Consider the following 13,163-nt stretch of genomic DNA (forward strand, 5'->3'; position numbering starts at 1 on the left):
TTATATGAACAAGCAATCCTACTCTGTATTTATCCATGATAAATAAAAACATATGTCTACAAATATATTTACTTGAATGTTCATAGATGATTTATTCATAGTAATCAAATGGCTCCAAACTGAAAAGAACCGAAATATGGTTTTGATTGTGGTTTTATCAGATGTTTCCATTTCTAAAAGCTTTTTTAACTTGTACAGTGCACTCCTATTTTGTTTGGTACATAAAAATTTATAGCAGGGATACATTGCTTTCACCATTCAAAGTATCATTTTCTGTCTTACTGAATATTTTACTCCAAATTCCACTTTATCTGATATTAATGTTGACCCTTTACTGTTGTTTAGCTTTCTTACCTCTGGTACATTTTTCAGTGTTTCTCTGACAAGGGTAATAGGAAGCTGGTATTCACAGATGTTCAGTTATCAATTGTTTATAACAAATTCCTGTTTCGATTGATTAGTTCCCATGCCAAATTAGTTAATTATTTAAAAAGTCATTTGGAGGACATCTTTGTTTTCTTCTGTTTCTTATAAATAGCTAAATGGAATTATAAATAGCTAAACAGAATTTTAACTTGTCTCCCAATATGTGACCCTTTGACTTTTGATGGGATAATTTCATTTGTTAAATTTATTATTATAATTGATGTTTAGTTTTATTCCTTCCATTATATTTTGCAGATGCTGTTTATTATACTTTGTTTTCATTGTTTCTCTGTTTTCTTCATTTTGCTAGTTTAAGTTTTAAAATTTTCTCCTTTTCTGTTATTTAATGTGGGAGTTGTAGGTTTTTGATAATGGTTAACTTTCTATTTTAAGTCATATTAAACCTAATTTTTTAATAGATAAAAATATATATTATTGTCCCAACCAAAAGTAGACTGCTTATATGCTTTAGCTTCCCTACTTTTATTCCCCGAAAAGTGAAAGTGTTAGTCGCTCAGTCTTTGCGACCCCATGGACGAGGCTCCTCTGTCCATGAGATTCTCTAAGCAAGAATACTGGAGTGGGCTGCCATTCCCTTCTCCAGGGGATCTTCCCAATCCAGAGATCAAACCTGGGTCTTCCACATTGCAGGCAGACTCTTTAGTGTCTGAGCCACCAGGGAAGCCCTTATTCCCCTGCTCTAACCAAAATAAAACCTGGGATATGCTTCTCATTTCCCCATGTCATAAGCTCTCCATCTCACTGTCAAAAGTTCTTGATATAAATTACAATTTATTCCAAAGCCACAACAAGTTTTTCTTTATAGTTGTATTTTCTGTATCAAGTTCCTTTTTTTAGTTCCCAGTTGTTATTGTTGTTGTTCAGTCTCTCAGTCAGGTCTGACTCTTTGCGACCCCATGGACTGCAGCACACCAGGCTTCCCTGTTCATCACCATCTCCCAGAGCCTGCTCAAACTCATGTCCATCGAGTCGATGATGCCTTCCAACCATCTCATCCTCTGTTGTCCCCTTCTCCTCCCCTCTTCAATCTTTCCCAACATCAGGGTCTTTTCAAGTGAGTCAGCTCTTCGCATCAGGTGGCCAAAGTATTGGAGTTTCAGCTTCAACATCAGTCCTTCCAATGAACACCCAGGACTAATCTCCTTTAGGATGGACTGGTTGGATCTCCTTGCAGTCCAAGGGACTCTCAAGAGTCTTCTCCAACACCACAGTTCAAAGGCATCAATTCTTCGGCGATCAGCTTTCTTTATAGTCCAACTCTCCCATCCATAAGTGACTACTGGAAAAACCATACCTTTGACTAGATGGACCTTTGTAGGCAAATTAATGTCTCTGCTTTTTAACATGCTGTCTAGGTTGGTCATAGCTTTTCTTCCAAGGAACAAGCATCTTTTAATTTCATGGCTGCAGTCACCATCTGCAGTGATTTTGGAGCCCCCCAAAATAAAGTCTGTCACTGTTTCCATTGTTTCCCATTTATTTGCCATGAAGTAACAGGACTGGATGCCATGATCTTTGTTTTTTGAATGTTGAGTTTTAAGCCAGCTTTTTCACTCTCCTCTTTCACTTTCATCAAGAGGGTCTTTAGTTCTTCTTCACTTTCTGCCAGAAGGGTGGTGTCATCTGCGTATCTGAGGTTATTGATATTTCTCCCAGCAATCTTGATTCCAGCTGGTACTTCATCTAGCCCAGTATTTCACATGATGTACTCTGCATATAAGTTAAATAAGCAGGATGACAACACGCAGCCTTGACATACTCCTCTCCAATAATTTGGAACCAGTCCATTTTTCCATGTCCGGTTCTAACTATCGCTTCTTGACCTGCATACAGGTTTCTCAAGAAGCAGGTAAGATAGTCTGTTATTCCCATCTCTTTAAGAATTTTTCAGTTTTTTGTGATCCACAGTCAAAGACTTTAGTGTAGTCAATGAAGCAGAAATAAAATTACATTTTACCAAACCCTACCAAGAATTATCACAAAATTTTAACAGATAAGTTACTTATTTCTTTTTGCTTATTCTTTCCTCATTTCTGGTGTCATTTGATAGTCAACTGCCTTGAATATTTCTAGAGTAATTTCCTTAGTAATTGGACATAAGTTGTACACAATTGCATGTGGTGGACCACTGGAATTTTTGCTTATCCAGCATCCCTTTTCCCTTCTTATAGTTACAGAGCTCTGCTTCCTTGTGACAAATCCATTTCACTGATGTAGTTAAGGCCCACTCCACCTAACCCTTCAACTTCTCTGGAAAAGGCATGTGACCCAAATCCTGGGCTCTTTCTTCAAGACACGTCAGACAGCACCACTTCTCTTTGAGGATCTCTAAACTTACAGAACGTGAGTCAAGCTGTTGGTGGCTTCCTGCTACTACGTATAGAGATGGTGAAGTCAAGAGATGGTGAAACAGAGCCCAGATGACATCGCTGATCTATGACTGAAGTCTCCCAATGGACATGGAAATAGATCAGTTGAGTTTCTGTCAGTTCCAACCAGGATTTGGATTAATATAGATTAAACAGGTGATATACCTTTTTAATCATTGCATGGCTAAGAAACTTGTTCTTAACAATCGTGGGCTTCCCAGGTGACACCTTGGTAAAGAATCTACCTGCTAATGCAGGAGACTTGGGTTCCATTCCTGGGTTGGGAAGATCTCCCAGAGAAGGAAAAGGCAACCCACTCCAGTATTCTTGCCTGGGAAATCTCATGGACAGAGGAACCTGGCGGGCTATACTCCATGGAATCAAAAAGAGTCCAATATGACTTAGTAACTGAGCATGATAGATAGATAGATAGAGTGATAGATATCTGATAGATAGAGTGCCTGATGAACTATGGAATGAGGTTCATGACATTGTACAGGAGACAGGGATCAAGACCATTCCCATGGAAAAGAAATGCAAAAAAGCAAAATGGCTGCCTGGGGAGGCCTTACAAATAGCTGTGAAAAGAAAAGAAGCAAAAAGCAAAGGAGAAAAGGAAAGATATAAGTATCTGAATGCAGAGTTCCAAAGAATAGCAAGAAGAGATAAGAAAGCCTTCTTCAGCGATCAATGCAAAGAAATAGAGAAAAACAACAGAATGGGAAAGACTAGAGATCTCTTCAAGAAAATTAGAGATACCAAGGGAATATTTCATGCAAAGATGGGCTCGATAAAGGACAGAAATGATATGGACCTAACAGAAGCAGTAGATATTAAGAAGAGGTGGCAAGAATACACAGAAGAACTGTACAAAAAAGATCTTCACAACCCAGATAATCACAATGATGTGATCACTGACCTAGAGCCAGACATCCTGGAATGTGAAGTCAAGTGGGCCTTAGAAAGCATCACTACGAACAAAGCTAGTGGAAGTGATGGAATTCCAGTTGAGCTATTTCAAATCCTAACAGATGATGCTGTGAAAGTGCTGCACTCAATATGCCAGCTGTTGGGCAGTGCAGTACAAAATAGCCTGGAAGGAGAAGGTCCTTGGGAAAATGGCAGAAGGCCAGAAGTACCCCAGCTTTGCATGCTGCTGGCTGAGAAACATCTCCTGCCTTTAGCTATGCTTGGTGCCAAGATTTAATAATAAATATTAAAGATGTTGCTTGAGAAAATGGGTCATGGGATAAACACCTGGGTCATTTAGAACAAGCTGTACTTGAAATATTGTTTACTGGTTATGTCTTAACCCCATGTGAGCTCTGCTGGCCGTATACTCTAAGCTTTTTGTTCCTGCTTCTATAAAAAGGCTTAACTGCAGAAATAAACATGTCAGTCCTTGCAAGAGACTGTCCGAGTGTCATTCTTTCAGATTCGTCGTTTCCAAGTCCCGGGGAGAAAATCCCCAACACCAGCAAATTTGGAAAACTCAGCAGTGGCCACAAGACTGGACAAGGTCAGTTTTCATTCCAATCCCAAAGAAAGGCAATGCCAAAGAATGCTCAAAATACTGCACAATTGTACTCATCTCACATGCTAGTAAAGTAATGCTCAGAATTCTGCAAGCCAGGCTTCAGCAATATGTGAACCGTGAACTTCCTGATGTTCAAGTTGATTTTAGAAAAGGCAGAGGAACCAGAGATCAAATTGCCAACATCCGCTGGATCATGGAAAAAGCAAGAGAGTTCCAGAAAAACATCTATTTCTGCTTTATTGACTATGCCAGAGCCTTTGACTGTGTGGATCACAATAAACTGTGGAAAATTCTGAAAGAGATGGAAATACCAGACCACCTGCCTTGCCTCTTGAGAAATCTGTATGCAGGTCAGGAAGCAACAGTTAGAATTGGACATGGAACAACAGACTGGTTCCAAATAGGAAAAGGAGTACGTCAAGGCTGTATATTGTCCCCCTGCTTATTTAACTTATATGCAGAGTACATCATGAGAAACGCTGGACTGGAAGAAACACAAGCTGGAATCAAGACTGCCGGGAGAAATATCTATAACCTCAGATATGCAGATGACACCACTCTTATGGCAGAAAGTGAAGAGGAATAAAAAGCCTCTTGATGAGAGTGAAAGAGGAGAGTGAAAAAGTTGGCTTAAAGCTCAACATTCAGAAAACGAAGACCATGGCATCCGGTCCCATCACTTCATGGGAAATAGATGGGGAATCAGTGGAAACAGTGACAGACTTTATTTTGGGGGGCTCCAAAATCACTGCAGATGGTGACTGCAGCCATGAAATCAAAAGACACTTACTCCTTGGAAGGAAAGTTATGACCAACCTAGATAGCATATTCAAAAGCAGAGACATTACTTTGCCAACAAAGGTCTGTCTAGTCAAGGCTATGGTTTTTCCTGTGGTCACGTATGGATGTGAGAGTTGGACTGTGAAGAAGGCTGAGCGCCGAAGAATTGATGCTTTTGAACTGTGGTGTTGGAGAAGACTCTTGAGAGTCCCTTGGACTGCAAGGAGATCCAACCGGTCTATTCTGAAGGAGATCAGCCCTGGGATTTCTTTGGAAGGAATGATGCTAAAGCTGAAACTTCAGTACTTTGGCCACCTCGTGCGAAGAGTTGACTCATTGGAAAAGACTCATGCTGGGAGGGACTGGGGGCAGGAGGAGAAGGGGACAACAGAGGATGAGATGGCTGGATGGCATCACTGACTCGATGGACGTTGAGTCTCAGTGAACTCTGGGAGCTGGTGATGGACAGGGAGGCCTGGCGTGCTGCGATTCATGGGGTCGAAAAGAGTCGGACACGACTGAGCGACTGAACTGAACTGAGCATGAGCACAACTTAACAATCACAATTGTAGGATATAATCCTTTTGTCTAAGTTATCTGTGAACTTTGTTCTACTAGCTACTAGATGTTGCAAATGAGAAATCCGACACCAATCTAACTTTCATTTACAATTCACCTTTAGAATCTGTAGTCTGAAGTCTCGTTGACTTCTATCCTCCAATAAAACATGCCAAGATTTTGTTATTAGCATGCAGATTTTACTGAAATAACAATCTACCAATGAATGTAAAATGAAATTTTGATTTTTGTAATAACTTTTTAGTAGTTTAACCAACAATACAAACATATGTTTTGGCACAGTTCATAATGAGTGTATGGACAGCTGAGGAGAGGAATTACTACCTGAAGAGATTATGGAAAGGCTTGTGAAGAGGATGGGATTTGAGCTGAGATGGATGAGACTTCAATAAACAGACAGTAGTAGGTAGAATAAGCTTCCTTGGTGGCTCAGCAGTAAAGAATCTGCCTACCAGTGCAGGGGATGCAGGTTCCATCCCTGCGTGGGGAAGATCCTCTGGAGAAGGGAATGGTAAATCACTCCAGTTTTCTTTTCTTGGAAATCCCATGGACAGGGGAGCCTGGCGAGCTGCAGTCTATGGGGTCACAAAGAGTCAGACATGACTTAGGACCTAAACAAACATCAACAAGTAAGTAACATATTCCCATGAGAAGTTAGGCATGAACAGATCAAGTCCAGACTTTGAAGAGTGTTTAGAAAATGGAAAGGAGGCTGTTGGAATTGAGTGAAGAAACCCTATAAGAAAATTTTCTGGACTCAAGGTAAAGGCCCAGGAATGCCAAGCCGAGGAGACTGAGGGTGATTTTTTTTTCTGTTGAGGGCAGCCTGGGAAGGTTTGCGGTAGGGAATGGAAAGAGGATCACTGTTGGGAGCCATGTCTCTGACTCAGGAGAGATGCAGGGAAGCCTGTGTGTGGCGGTGGCCGGGAGACAGAGGCCTAGCTCCTGCACAGCGTGAGCCAAATTAAGTGCAGCCCAGAGTTTGGGGAAGTTCAACTGCTAACTCTGTCTTGACTTCATGGAAGACCAGAGTAATAAAGACGGTGGTAATGACAGCCCCTGGGCATGAACGTGCAACTAAGTGACAGGTTGGAAGCCTGGGAATGAACTGTTTTTATAAAACCACCATCTATTTGATCATTGCACAGTAAATCATGTAAGTTAGCAATAATAGTTTCCTATTGTAACAAGTTCATTTGCGCTTCCATGAATTCTTGTTTAAAAGCTTAGATGTGGAATTTGGCAAGTCCACAGATCTGTATTAGGGTTTAAGATTCCTAACATTTTCATTGTTTATGCATAACAATCTCGGGTTTTCAGGATACAGAATGAAAAATATAGTTGCATAAAATGGAAACTTAGTAACCTTCATATCAGAGCTTCTATTTATTCAAATGTATCCCTTAATGCTTGCAGCCTCTGATAAATGGAGTGATGTATTACTTTACATCCATCCATTCATTATTTATTGAAGACTTTCTTTGTGAAAGGTACAATGCTAGAATTTACATACAGTCCTCAGAATACAGTCTTCAATCCTTTGAATAATGGTGTTATCTCCATGTTAGAGATGAGAAATCTGAGGTTGACAGGTAACCATTTGTTAGCAGAGTTTTCTGTGTCTCTCTCTCAGCCTCTCTCCTTGTGGAACTGAGCCTACATCTACAGGAGTTTGTCTCCGGAAGCTATTTTGGGGCAGAATCTTGCCTCCCTTGTCACTTTTTATTGGCACCACCAGGGAACACGTGGAGCCACCAGATGGGACCATCCGCTCCCATCACTTCACAGCAAATAGATGGGGAAACGATGGAAACAGTGACAGATTTTATTTTCTTGGGCTCTAAAATCACTGCAGATGGTGACTGCAGCCATGAAATTAAAAGACGCTTGCTCCTTGGAAGAAAGGCTATGACAAACCTAGACAGCATATTAAAAAGCAGAGACATTACTTTGCCTACAAAGGTCTGTCTAGTCAAAGCTATGGTTTTTCTAGTAGTCTTATATGGATGTGAGAGTTGGACCATAAAAAAAGCTTTGGCACTGTGGCGTTGGAGAAGACTCTTAAGAGCCCCTTTGACTACAAGGAGAGCAAATCAGTCAATCCTAAAGGAAATCAGTCCTGAATATGCATTTGAAGAACTGATGCTGAAGCTGAAGCTCCAGTTCTGTGGCCACCTGATGGGAAGAACTGACTCGTTAGAAAAGACCCTGATGCTGGGAAAGATTGAAAGCGGGAGGTGAAGGGGATGACAGAGGATGAGACGGTTGGATGGCATCACCGACTCAATGGACATGACTTTGAGCAAACTCTGGGAGTTGATGATGGACAGGGAGGCCTGACATGCTGCTGTCCATGGGGTCACAAAGAGTCGGACACGACTGAGCGACTGAACTGAACTGAGTGAACATGTGACCCAAAGCTGAGCTAATCACATTCTTTCTCCTAGAAATTTGAAGTTGGAATTCAGAGACTACAAGTCCTTGCTTGTGGCTGGAACACATAGACTTAACAGCCACGGGGAAGCAGATTCCAACAAGATGTTTAGAGAATCCCAGGAGGCAGAGGAAAGAAGGATGAAGTTGCTGCAAAGAGAGAAGCAGAGATGAGAAGTAGAGAGATAGACGATAGCCTTCCAGTTCTTAATTTCCTTCCTTTCGTGAGCCCCAGCTATATTTCTTCCCATAATTTCCATAAGATACCACTATGTCCTTATAATAAACCCTTTTTTTTTTTAGCAGAAACTAGCTCAGGTTTATATTTGTTACTTTCAATTAAAGAGTTTTAATTAATACAGCTAGCATATGACAAAATTTTAACCCAAGTGAAACATTCCAGGCCATGTTTATAGCCACTATACTATATTTCCTCTCTAGGCAAAGAACTGCTTAACTCTGTATAGCAATTGGACAGTATGTTAATTCTGGGAAAAGACATGAGGGTCATGCTGATGACTGCTGCTGCTGCTAAGTCGCTTCAGTCGTGTCTGACTCTGTGCGACCCCATAGACGGCAGCCCATCAGGCTCCCCCATCCCTGGGATTCTCCAGGCAAGAACACTGGAGTGCGTTGCTGATGACTACTTACTATCAATTTGTTTCAGTGGTAAAGGAAGGCTTTCATCAACTTATACACCAAGTCATATACAGATGTAAAGAGGCAAGACATCTGACAAAGTTTTGGTGGTGAGTTCATTGGCTTCTCAGGATCTCTTTGATATATCAATAACCTTACTCTCATCATCATTATCATCACTATGTTCAACAAACTAGGCTATATAGGACCACATGCCTTGGAAGGTTTCCAAATATTTTGCAAATCACCTATTTTTAGATCACTGACATGTAGTGATTTCAGGGACTACGGAAAACCTTTTTCCTCTTCCTCCTGGGCACAGAGTTTTATTACATCTCCCAGGCACCTTGAAGTTAGTGTGGCCATAAGACCCAGCTCTAGCCAATGGAATGCTAATAGAAGTGATATGAACTAGTTGTAGGCCCCGACTATAAAAACACCTAACTGCCATCCTCTGTGCTTTTTCTCCCAAGTCCATGATCTTGGAGCCCACATATTGAATATGGAGGAGTTCCAAGGTGGAGGAATCCTGGGATCTTTAATTGCTACTTGGAACAGAACCAACCACTAAGATGGAAAACCTCTTCGAATGTAAGTGAGCAAGAAGCACATTTACACTTTGCTAAGCTACTAATATTCTGGAGTTTATGTGTTGTAGCAGCTAGTGCTAACTTAACAAGGATTATCTCTTTGGTTTATGACTAATTAGCACATATCCCAAGGCAGGAGAACTTCACTAATAGATCTTATAAAAAAGGGAAAGTTCTCCAGTACTAACAGGCTATGTTTAGAATTTTTCCTTTTAAATCTTGACTATATGCCAGGTTGGCCATGGAAATTGGATGACTCTGGGTGATTAACATCCTGGGCATTTGAGTGATGAAAGAGGCCGGTGTTCCAGGCCTTAACTGATTAATCACATTTCCAGCAAGAAAAAATTATCCCTTGGCTTTTAGCAGTCACTGTGGACATAGAAGGAAAGCTTCCCCATTCCAGGGCCCATACTAGTCGTTTCTTCAAGGATGAGCTTTCTTCAAAGACTTTGATTCACAGATCAAGCCCTAAATATACTGGAATGGATGGCCATGCCCTCCTCCAGGGGATTTTCCTAACCCAAGGATCAAACTCACGTCTCTTTAGGTCTCCTGCATTGGCAGGTGGGTTCTTTACCACTAGCACCACCTGGGAAGCCCAAAATAGTGAAACAGAGATAGCTAAATGTGACCAGCTCCTGACAAATCCTCTGATGGGGCTGCTGCTGCTGCTGCTAAGTCGCTTCAGTCGTGTCCGACACTGTGCGACCTCATAGACGGCAGCCCACCAGGCTCCCCCGTCCCTGGGATTCTCCAGGCAAGAACACTGGAGTGGGTTGCCATTTCCTTCGCCAATGCATGAAAGTGAAAAGTGAAAGTGAAGTCGCTCAGTCGTGTCCGACTATTAGCGACCCCATGGACTGCAGCCTACCAGGCTCCTCTGTCCATGGGATTCTCCAGGCAAGAGTACTAGAGTGGGGTGCCATTGCCTTCTCTGATGGGGAGACTGAAGCAATTCTGTGGCTAAGGTATTTAACAAGAGACTAACACTCCAGATAGTTTAGGCCACACAATGAATTATTGTTATTGCTATTATTGTTGTTATTCATTTATTTTTTATACATTGAGGGCCAGTGAGCTCAAATAGCTGTCAGTCTATCAGGAAGCACCCCTCTCCTCTCTCTGTCCACCATCCCTTTAAACAGGAATCAGAGTATACTTGACTGGTTACCTGCGCAGCAGCAGTTCACTGGAGAATTTTCAGTTCTCTGCTTTACTCTATCCTGATATCCTTGGTCTGGGTAGGCAAGCCCAAACAAAACCGGGGAGAGACAATGGGTTTCATACACTGGAACAGTGTCTTAGGTAACAGTGAAGGGCCAAGATTGAACAGACTCTGAATGTAAGCTGAGTCAGGCTGCAGGGGGAGGGAGCTGAGATCTAGGATGAAAACCTGGGGCCGAGCTCAGGGACCTCTGCTCCAGTGCAGTTGGCTGGACCTGACTGTTCCAGTCCAGGAAGGTCTGTAAGCAGACCTCAGGGCCCCGGGGCTCAGTCACAGGGGCCTGTGGGTACAAGGAAACGGATGCATTTAGTCTCGGGCACAGACTTCTCGCTTCCCTAGCATGTTGTGCACACCTTGTTCTAGCTTTTCTCTTAAGGAACTATTTCCCTCTGCAGATTTTCAGCTCTGTGAGGCCATGAACCACAGCTGTCATGAAAGTCAATTTTTAAATATGAGGAAAGGGAGAGGGATAAATTAGGAGCTTGAGGTTAACAGATACACACTAATATATATATATATATTATACACACATACACAAGGACCTGCTGTACTGCGCAGGGAACAATATTCAATCTTGTAATAACCTCTAATTTGAAATGAGTCTAAAAAGATTCATATATATGTAGCTGAATCACTTTGCTGTACATCTGAAGCCAACACAACATTGTAAATCAAATGTTATACTTTAATTATTTTTAAAAATGTTAATTGCTAGTTCAAAACAACTCAATGGAGGAAGAATGCTCATCTTTTCAACAAATTGGTAACAACTGGACGTCCTTAGGCAAAAAAAGAAATGAAACTTGACTTAAACTTTATACCATGTACAACCATTAATTAAAAAACGGACCATGGACTTAAGTGTAAAATATCAAAATATAAAACTTTTAGGAAAAAAACACAGGAGGACATCTTTGTGAGGAGTTATTATCAATGTCATCAAAAGCATAATTCATAGAAGCAAATATTGTTAAATTGGACTTCATCAAAATTAAAAACCTCGTTCTGTGAAAGGCCTTCTTAATAGAGGGTGAGAAGATGGTTAGAGACCAGAATAAAATATTTGCAAAACACCTCTCCAATAGAGGTTTTATATGTATATATGTAACGTTTCAAAAGCCAACAGTAAAGAGGTCCAAACAACCCAGTTATACAGCGGAAAAAGACATAGACAGATATTCCACTACAGAGGAAAGTGAACTGAGAGTCACTCAGTCATGTCCAACTCTTTGTGACCCCACGAAATTCTCCAGGCCAGAATATTGGAGTGGGTAGCTGTTACCTTCTCCAGGGGATCTTCCCAACCCAGGGATTGAACCCAGGTCTCCCGCACTGCAGGCAGATTCTTTACCAGCTGAGCCACCAGGGAAGCCCACAGAGGAAATACAGATGGGAAAAGAAAAGCACATGAAAAGATTTTTCAACATTATTAGCCCTTGGAGAAAAGTCAGTTAAACTACAGTGAGATATCACTACAAACCTATGAAAACAGCTGAAACAAAAGGCATGAAAATACCAAAGGCTGGCAAGGAGGCAGAGATCCTGGGTCTCAGGCACCCAGGTGGGAATAAACAAAGGTACAGCCACTCTCAAAAGCATCTTGTCAGCTGTTTACAGAACTAAACACGTACTTGCCATACAGCCTAGTCATTGTACCTCTTGGACTTTTTATCCTAGAGAAGTGAAAACTCATGTTCACACAAAAAACCTGCACACGCACATTCACAGCAACTTTATTCATAACAGCAAAAAACTAAAAATAACCCAAGTGCTTTTCAAAGAGTGAATGGTGGAACACAGTCTGGGGTGTCCTTACCATGCAACACTGCTCAGCAATAAAAAAGAACAAACTCTTGATACAACCAACAAATTTGATGGGCTTCAAAACAGATCCAGGAGGTATGGGACCCTACGCAGAGGGACTGGGTAATTTGGCCTCCCCGAGAAAGTGACATTTAAGCTGAGATGTACTTCCCTTTGCACCCCAACGCTGAACAAAGTGCCTACCATCTCTGATGAATGAATGAATGATGTCCAAGGCAAAAGGACCCAAGTAACTTTAAGACAAGCAGCAGGAGTGACATCTCATAAAGACAGAAAACCACTGCCACGGCATTTTACATTTTCCTAAACCAGGGAGATGGATCACAGTGTGGAAGCTATTGGAAACAAGGGACCTGGGATTCTCCTGAAAACATTCAAGAGAATGAACGCACAGTAGGGCTGGGAACCAGGCAAAAAATGCAGGATTACCATCTTTCACATTATTTCCCATGTTACACATGTGTGTGTGTGTGTGTGTGTGTATTCAGTAGCTCAGTTGTATCCGGCCCTTAGCGACCCCACAGGCTGTAGCCCACCTGGCTCCTCTGTCCATGAGATTACCCCAGCAAGAATACTGGAGTGGATTGCCATTTCCTCCTCCAGGGGATCTTCCCAACCCAAGGATCAAACGTGTATCTCTTGTCTTCTGCCTTGGCAGGCAGACTCTTTTTAAAAATTGTTTATTTACTTATTCATCTTTGGAGGTGCTGGGTCGTGGTTGCTGCCCTGGCTCCTCT

The 13,163-nt window shown here is 41.7% G+C and overlaps 1 long non-coding RNA gene across 2 annotated transcripts in view; it reads left to right on the plus strand.

The window, feature by feature from the left end:
* Positions 1–13,163, plus strand: part of LOC147342554 (uncharacterized) — a 56,736-nt gene that overhangs the window by 3,213 nt on the left and 40,360 nt on the right. Inside the window, exons 1-2 of one of the 2 annotated variants that reach the window (XR_015157911.1) lie at positions 8,441–8,894; positions 9,258–9,375. This is a non-coding gene — a long non-coding RNA (uncharacterized LOC147342554). Of the gene's footprint in view, positions 1–8,440; positions 8,895–9,257; positions 9,376–13,163 lie in introns of those variants that run through there. The other variant, XR_015157912.1, reaches the window with a different exon arrangement.

This window comes from Bos grunniens, chromosome 29, assembly GCF_055505025.1.
Source record: "Bos grunniens cultivar Pamir isolate PY7600 chromosome 29, Bosgru_T2T1.0, whole genome shotgun sequence".
Taxonomy (NCBI): domain Eukaryota; kingdom Metazoa; phylum Chordata; class Mammalia; order Artiodactyla; family Bovidae; genus Bos; species Bos grunniens.